Below are 8,224 nucleotides of genomic sequence, written 5' to 3'. Positions count from 1 at the left end.
CATGGGGGCCTTCGTTAAGTTTCACTGTCAGCAGAACAGCACAAATTTAACATTTACGTGATCCATTTCTACTAAATAGCAAAAGGAGAAAGTGTTATGCCAAGGGCAATGTGGGTATTAATTTTCTCTATGGTTTATACAATTACTAGAATGCATCCCCAAAGAAAACTAATATATTGATCAAACCTAATTAGCTTTAATTTACATAAAACCATAAAGTGAGTTACTTCTATGCTTTAGAAAAACAAAAGGTTTAAGTGAAAATAAGCCATGGGAATTTAGAGTTCAGACTCATCTGGCATACAAAATATCTAAAGTATGAGCAATATGAGACCAAAATTCTAATCTTATTATAAGAAAATTATTTAATGACAAAAATAATATTAAATTCTAATTGTTTTTAAATTGTTGTTATATAACATATTTTATATAAGTATCCGAATTTAGTTTTTTAAACAAGTGGAAAACTAGAAATTTAAAAAAAAATCATCAAATAATACCATCATCCAAAGAGATGTGTGGTGATTCTTCTTCCAGACTTTCTCTATGCACATGCACACACATGCATGCACACACACACACATATGTAATATTCATTCCACTCATTCAGTTTTATAATCTTTTTTTCATTTAACATGAAGGAATTAAGATGTTTTCTTGTCATTTCTTCATGCAACAAATGATTACTTAACAAATATCATTTGCCACAACAATGCTACTTTTGTTGTAAACAAAAATTTATAGAACTATAACTGTTACGTCCTTGTGGAATTTATATTCTGTTCTTTAAGATTTGTACTTATTTATTTGTCAGAGAGATAGAGAGAGAACAAAGCAGGGGGAGTGGCAGACAGAGGGAAAAGTAGGTTCCCCACTGAGCAAGGAGCCCAATGTGGGACTCAGTCCCAAAACCCTGGGATCATAGGCAGCCACTTAACCAACTGAGCCACCCAGGTGTCCCTGGAACTTATATTCTGAGTGACCAGACAGATAATTAAGAAAAACAATTGAAGAAAGAACTAAAAAATGTATTTCTGTGTATTTATATGGGCATAATTACAAATCACAAAGGAAATTATGAATAAAAGATAATCATGAACTGAATAGAATAACTATAAAAATAAGGTGGCTAAAGATGATATTTTATAGGTGACATTATGTTGGGCTTTGAAATATTAAGAACAGCAACCTTTTTGCTGTGTCACGTAGGCGCGATCTAAGCACAGGAAGCAAGCATGAAGGTCCTACACAGCAAAAGCTTTATTTTGGAAAAGCAATAAAAAATACCAATTCTACTGTACCTGGTTAGAGCTTAGAGTGGAGACCACTGGCTGGCTAATGACTCACAAGTGTAGGTAGTACCATGCAAAAGGGGCAAGTCTTTTTGCTAACATAAGGTCTCTGGCCCAATGAGTGGAGTTTGATAGTAACTCTTGCTGCAGTTATAAAAAAAAAAAAAAGAAATAAAGAAAGAGAGTGAGAGAGAGAGAGAGAGGAAGGAAAGAAAGAAAGAAAGAAAGGGAGAAAGAGAAAGAGATAAAGGAAACAAGAAATAAAGGAGGAAAGCAAGAGAAAAGAAAAGAAACCAATTCTAGAGTCTAGGGAAAGGAGAAGACAGAAGGGGATATAGTTAAGCAGTTATCAAATCATTCAGGATTTTATTGTTTGGTTTTCTAGTAAGATTGAAGAACACAAATTGAGCTGACTCTTGATTCCTTTTGGCCAACAGAATGCAACAGAAATGATACTGGGCCTATTCCAGCTCTAGGACTTAAGAACATTAGACTACCATTTTCACTCATGAATCTGATTGTCAAGTAAGAAGTTGAACTGCCCCAGCTAGCGTCAAGGAGAGGCCTTGTGGAGGAAGACCGAACATCAGATGTAAAAGAACATTCCCTGTGATGTTCCAGCCCAGCCCAGTCACCAGTTGAGTGCAGCTAATTGAAGAGCCCCCACTAATAAAATGTAAAACGTAACCACCCAGTCAATCCCTGCTCAACTTCCTAACAAACCAGATTATAAAATGTAATAACACAATTTTTTAATGCCACTTAATCTAGAGATACTTAGTTACACAGAAATAAAGGCAACAGTAAACCTATACAAGCAGACCTCATTTTATTGCACTTCACTTTACTGTGCTTTCTGGATATTGTATTTTTATTTATTTATTTATTTATTTATTTTACTAACTGAAGGTTTGTAGTTATCTTGCATGAAACACGTGTAAAGGCACAACTTATTAAACTGTATTTGCTCACTTTGTGTCTCCAGGTTGCATTTTGGTAATTTTTGCAATATGTCAAGCTTTATTATTAATATTATATTTGTTATGGTGACCTGTAATCAGTGGTTATGACTCTCTAAAATCTCAGATGATGGTTAGCATTTCTTAGCAATAAAGTATTTTTTAAATTAGGCACACTTTTTTTGCTAAGCATGATACGCTCTAGTTCCATCCATGTTGTCGCAAATGGCAAGATTTCGTTTCTTTTGATGGCTGCATAGTATTCCATTGTGTATATATACCACATCTTCTTTATCCATTCATCTGTTGATGGACATCTAGGTTCTTTCCATAGTTTGGCTATTGTGGACATTGCTGCTATAAACATTCGGGTGCACGTGCCCCTTTGGATCACTACGTTTGTATCTTTAGGGTAAATACCCAGTAGTGCAATTGCTGCGTCACAGGGCAGTTTTATTTTCAACATTTTGAGAAACCTCCATGCTGTTTTCCAGAGTGGTTGCACCAGCTTGCATTCCCACCAACAGTGTAGGAGGGTTCCCCTTTCTCCGCATCCTCACCAGCATCTGTAATTTCCTGACTTGTTGATTTTAGCCATTCTGACTGGTGTGAGGTGATATCTCATTGTGGTTTTGATTTGTATTTCCCTGATGCCGAGTGATATGGAGCACTTTTCCATGTGTCTGTTGGCCATCTGGATGTCTTCATGCTTAGCAAAATAAGTCAAGTGGAGAAAGACAACTATCATATGATCTCCCTGATATGAGGAAGTGATGATGCAACATGGGGGCTTAAGTGGGTAGGAGAAGAATCCATGAAACAAGATGGGATAGGGAGGGAGACAAACCATAAGTGACTCTTAATCTCACGAAACAAACTGTGGGTTGCTGGGGGGAGGGGGGTTGGGAGAAGGGGGGTAGGGTTATGGACATTGGGGAGGGTATGTGCTTTTGGATAAATTGGAAGGGGAGGTGAACCATGAGAGACTATGGACTCTGAAAAACAATCTGAGGGGTTTGAAGTGGCGGGGGGGTGGAGGTTGGGGTACCAGGTGGTGGGTATTATAGAGGGCACGGCTTGCATGGAGCACTGGGTGTGGTGAAAAAATAATGAATAATGTTTTTCTGAAAATAAATAAATTGGAAAAAAAATTAGGCACACTTTTTTAGAATGTTATTGCACATTTAATAGACCATAGTATTGTGTAAATATAAATTTGTATCCAGTAGGAAACCAACAAAAATCATTTGACTCAATTCACTGTGATATTCTTTATTACAGTGGTTTGGGACAAAACCCACAATATCTCCCTGTATACTTGCATTATAAATATAATGTTTACAATAGCATAAAATAAAATTATACAGTATACAATATGCTACCATAATATAATTTCAGGTAGTGAGATTATTTGTTCATCTTTCCTAAACAAATATGATCTATTTATATGTAAAATCATTTTATTTATTATACATGGTTCTTTTATAACATGATTTTGCTCTTCAGAAATTTATATTAGCACAAAATAGCTATTAGCAAAAGAGGGTTAAAGACATAGATGGTTTAACTTAATATGAAAATTAATTTTTCAACAAAAATTGTCCTAAAGTTCTGTTAAACTAAGTTTAGAGTAACTAAACAGTGAGTTAAAGGCAATAACAATACAATTTAAATATATCCATTATTTGAGTTTAGTTTTGCCAAAGAGACGTGGCCTTTAGTTTCCGTCAATAGCAATATGATTTTAAGTTCAGAACCTCTTACATATTCATATTTACCTTTATAGTCTTTAGCAGTGAATGTCATTTTTTGAACAAGTGTTGGGAAACATAGTTGAAAAGACGTGACTGCGAGTTGACCTGTGAGCTGGACCTCAGCACTCAGAGGCTCCTCATCCCCTTCTCTGTCCTTAGGCTACGGTTCCCTTGCATTTCCTGCTCCCAGAGGCTGCTCCAAGGATTTAGCTTTGAGGTGATGTGGTGTTGAGAACAGCTGCACAGTGTAACCCAGTTAAGACCTCTTAATAAAATTTTAAGATTTGGCAGGCAGGAGTGGGGATCCATTGCTCTTAGTGCCCAAGAAAGCCCCATATGCAAATTTCATTTGCTTATTAAAACTGCCACCTACCAGAGCACCTGGATGGCTCAGTGCATTAAGCTGCTGCCTTTGGCTCAGGTCTTGATCTCAGTCAGGGTCCTGGGATCCAGCTCTCTGCTCAGCGGGGAGCCTGCTTCCCCATCTCTCTCTCTGCCTGTCTCTCTGCCTACTTGTGATCTGTCTGTCAAATAAATAAATAAAATCTTTAAAAAAAAAAAAAAACCTGCCACCTACCAACTTAGAGTGGTCGGCCTCTCCCTTCCCTCCATGTTTGGGGGGGCGGGGTTTAAAGCAAACCCAGGAGTCTCCTGAGAGTAATGTGAACCAACAAGTGGAATAGCTGGAAATAACTTTATTTTTTCTCTGCATATTAATTAATTTCCATTCATAACTCTATGTAAGGTATAGTTGTTTCAATGAGGTTGTTGAAGTTAAATATAATTAATACAATGAAAACTCAGTGACAAGAATTCATATGTTGGCTGGCTGTATGGTCTCCTAGTGACATAAATTGGACATGTGACACCATAGATATGTAGCAAACTCTCCATGACCCTCAATGACATCTGCCTCCTGATGTTCATGCTCTGTAGTCCCTTCCTCCTGAGAGTAATTGGGTTCTGTGACTTGCTTCTAATGCATAGAATAGGGCAATGGATTCCTCTCCTATGATTAGGTCACATTTTATGGCAACAGTGATAGGATGTCACTCCTGTGATCATGTTACATGAATCTCCATCTCTTCAAATTTACTCTTGCTCTCCGCTGCCTCTGAGGAAGCAAGCAGACAAGTTGTAAACAGCTCATGGAGAGGCCTCCATGGCAAAGAGCTATAGACCACCTACTGGAGCTCACAGTCTTTTTTTTTTTTTTAAAGATTTTATTTATTTATTTGACAGACAGATCACATAGGCAGAGAGGCAGGCAGAGAGAGAAGAGGAAGCAGGATCCCGGCTGAGCAGAGAGCCCGATGTGGGGCTCGATGCTAGGACCTGGGATCATGACCTGAGCCGAAGGCAGAGGCTTTAACCCACTGAGCCACTCAGGCGCCCCTGGAGCTCACAGTCTTAACTAACACAAGGACGTACCTTCTGGTCACAACTAGAATGAGCTTGGTAGGAGAATCTTCTATAGTTGAGCCTCCAGATGGGAATATCACCATGATTGTGAGACCCTGAGCAAAGGACACAGCTGATTTGTGTCTGCATTCTGACACACGGAAATGAAGAGAAAATAAACCTGCTCTGTTTTAAGCACTAAGTTTCTGGTAATTTGTTATGCAGCTACAAAAAACTAACATGCGATACACCTTTGTTTAGACAAGTGCTATTCAGGAGAAATAAAATTCCAGCTACATGTGTTATCTTAAAAATAATTAAAAGAAAACTTTATTTTAATAATACATTTCATTTCTATATCATATATTTATGTTATATGTGTTAATATGTTTATATAGCATATTAGATACAACATAAATTGATCTGATTATGATAGTAAATATATATCATATGATTAGTATTATTCATATACTATGTATTTATATTTTATTTTACTCAATGTATTCAAAATATGGTCATTTAAATATGCAGTCATATTATCAATGTATATATATATAATGTGCATGTGTATACACACACATATGTATATACACATTTTTTCATATCAAAACTTCAAAGTCCAGTGTGTACTCATACACAACATGTCATTTCAGGTATGATATCTTTATCATAAATGATTATTCTGTATTTAAGTTTTTGTTTTTTTTTAAGATTTTATTTATTTGACAGAGAGAGATACAGTGAGAGAGGAAACACAAGCAGTGAGAGTGGGAGAAGCAGGCTTCTGCTGAGCTGGAAGTCTGATGTGGGGCTTGATCCCAGGACCCTGGGATCATGACCTGAGCTGAAGACAGACACTTAACCAACTGAGCCACCCAGATGTCCCATCTGTATTTAAGTTTTATGAAATATACCCAAAAGCTTTATGTTACTTTTAAATTTAAATTTAAGTTTATTTTGTGAGCATTTTATAATTTATATAAATGTGGAATTACTGTTGTACAATGGAAACTAATATAGAATTGTATGCCAACTATACTTGAATTTAAAAAAAGAAAAATAGTTCATTATAATTATAGACAGTCATAAATTCTATTTGTCACATCAGACATAATTTCAGTAATCAATAGCTACATTAGGTGATGTCTACTAGCTACCATATTGAATGGGGAAGAGTTAGACTATGAATTTCATGGCACCTTGTTCTTAAGCCCATGCTGACACTTCACACTTGAAGTAATTTTCCAAAATTTTGTGAAATCTAACAACCAAAATGAGTACTTGTTGTCCATGCAGTTTGCCAACACACCACCCACTCACCTCATTCTGATACCATAGATTAGTAGTTGGATTGGGTAATTAAGGTGCAAGTGGTCTTCAAATTCACAGTCTGAGAAAGGAATGGTAATGGAACACCTGCGTGGAACAAAGGCGGAGTGGGGAGTGGAGGCTGGTTTGCCTTAATGCCTGGAGCTCATGTGGGTATCACATACACCAATCATTTTTGGCTCATAGAATAGCATGTTAGTCCTAAAACCATAATCCTGGAAATTTAAAAAACAAAACAAAACTCAAAGAAACAAATCCTAAAGAGGAGACTATGTCCTTAGCACGTGCAGAAAAATAGCATTTCCCCTTGCCCCAACTTAAATGTTAATATATCAGTACAGAGGAACTTTGAGCTATAAATCTAGGGTTTATAATATGCCCACATCACTGCTTCCTTGGCTTAGCCTTATTTCATTTACTTTCATTTTCAAGTTACCATTCACCCATATGACATTTAAAAATAAATGTAGAACAACATGTGTTGGAGAGGATGTGGAGAAAGGGGAACCCTCTTACACTGTTGGTGGGAATGCAAGTTGGTGCAGCCTCTTTGGAGAACAGTGTGGAGACTCCTCAAGAAATTAAAAATAGAGCTTCCCTATGACCCTGCAATTGCACTCCTGGTTATTTACCCCAAAGACACAGATGTCGTGAAAAGAAGGGCCATCTGTACCCCAATGTTTATAGCAGCAATGGCCACAGTCGCTAAACTATGGAAAGAACCAAGATGCCCTTCAACAGACAAATGGATAAGGAAGATGTGGTCCATATACACTATGGAGTATTATGCCTCCATCAGAAAGGATGAATACCCAACTTTTGTACCAACATGGACGGGGCTGGAAGAGATTATGCTGAGTGAAACAAGTCAAGCAGAGAGAGTCAATTATCATATGGTTTCACTTATTTGTGGAGCATAACAAATAGCATGGAGGACAAGGGGCGTTAGAGAGGAGTAGGGAATTTGGGTAAATTGGAAAGGGAGGTGAACCATGAGAGACTATGGACTCTGAAAAACAATCTGAGGGGTTTGAAGTGGCGGGGGGGGTGGCAGGTTGGTGTACCAGGTGGTGGGTATTATAGAGGGCACGGCTTGCATGGAGCACTGGGTGTGGTGAAAAAATAATGAATAATGTTTTTCTGAAAATAAATAAATTGAAAAAAATTAAAAAAAAATAAATGTAGAACAGAGCTTCATTCTTAGCTTTTATGTTATTCTTGACTTAGATATAAATCCTAAGAGATCTCATCTACATCTAAAATTCCTGCTACCACTTAATGCTGATGGCTACCAAAACTTTATTTTTTTAGATCCATATTTATAAATTGTACTTGTTATCAACATTTGAACAACTCATAAATCACAGGTAACTCAATGTCTAAAATGAAACTTATTTTTACTTCCAATTATGCTTAATTCTCTTTATTTTCTCTCTTCCTAAATGTACTATTATCACAAGTTAAAACCAGACATCAGTGATTTATTCTT

At 36.8% G+C, this 8,224-nt stretch overlaps 1 non-coding gene across 1 annotated transcript; it reads left to right on the top strand.

Annotated features, from left to right (window-relative positions):
- The first annotated feature begins 1,294 nt into the window (after positions 1-1,294).
- On the top strand, positions 1,295-1,444 carry LOC122890776. Its single transcript, XR_006381199.1, has one exon. It is a non-coding gene; the product is annotated as a small nucleolar RNA SNORA62/SNORA6 family (small nucleolar RNA).
- Positions 1,445-8,224: the final 6,780 nt, after the last annotated feature.

Source organism: Neovison vison, chromosome 11, assembly GCF_020171115.1.
Source record: "Neovison vison isolate M4711 chromosome 11, ASM_NN_V1, whole genome shotgun sequence".
Classification (NCBI taxonomy): Eukaryota; Metazoa; Chordata; class Mammalia; order Carnivora; family Mustelidae; genus Neogale; species Neogale vison.
This window is presented reverse-complemented; position numbering and strand designations above follow the sequence as displayed.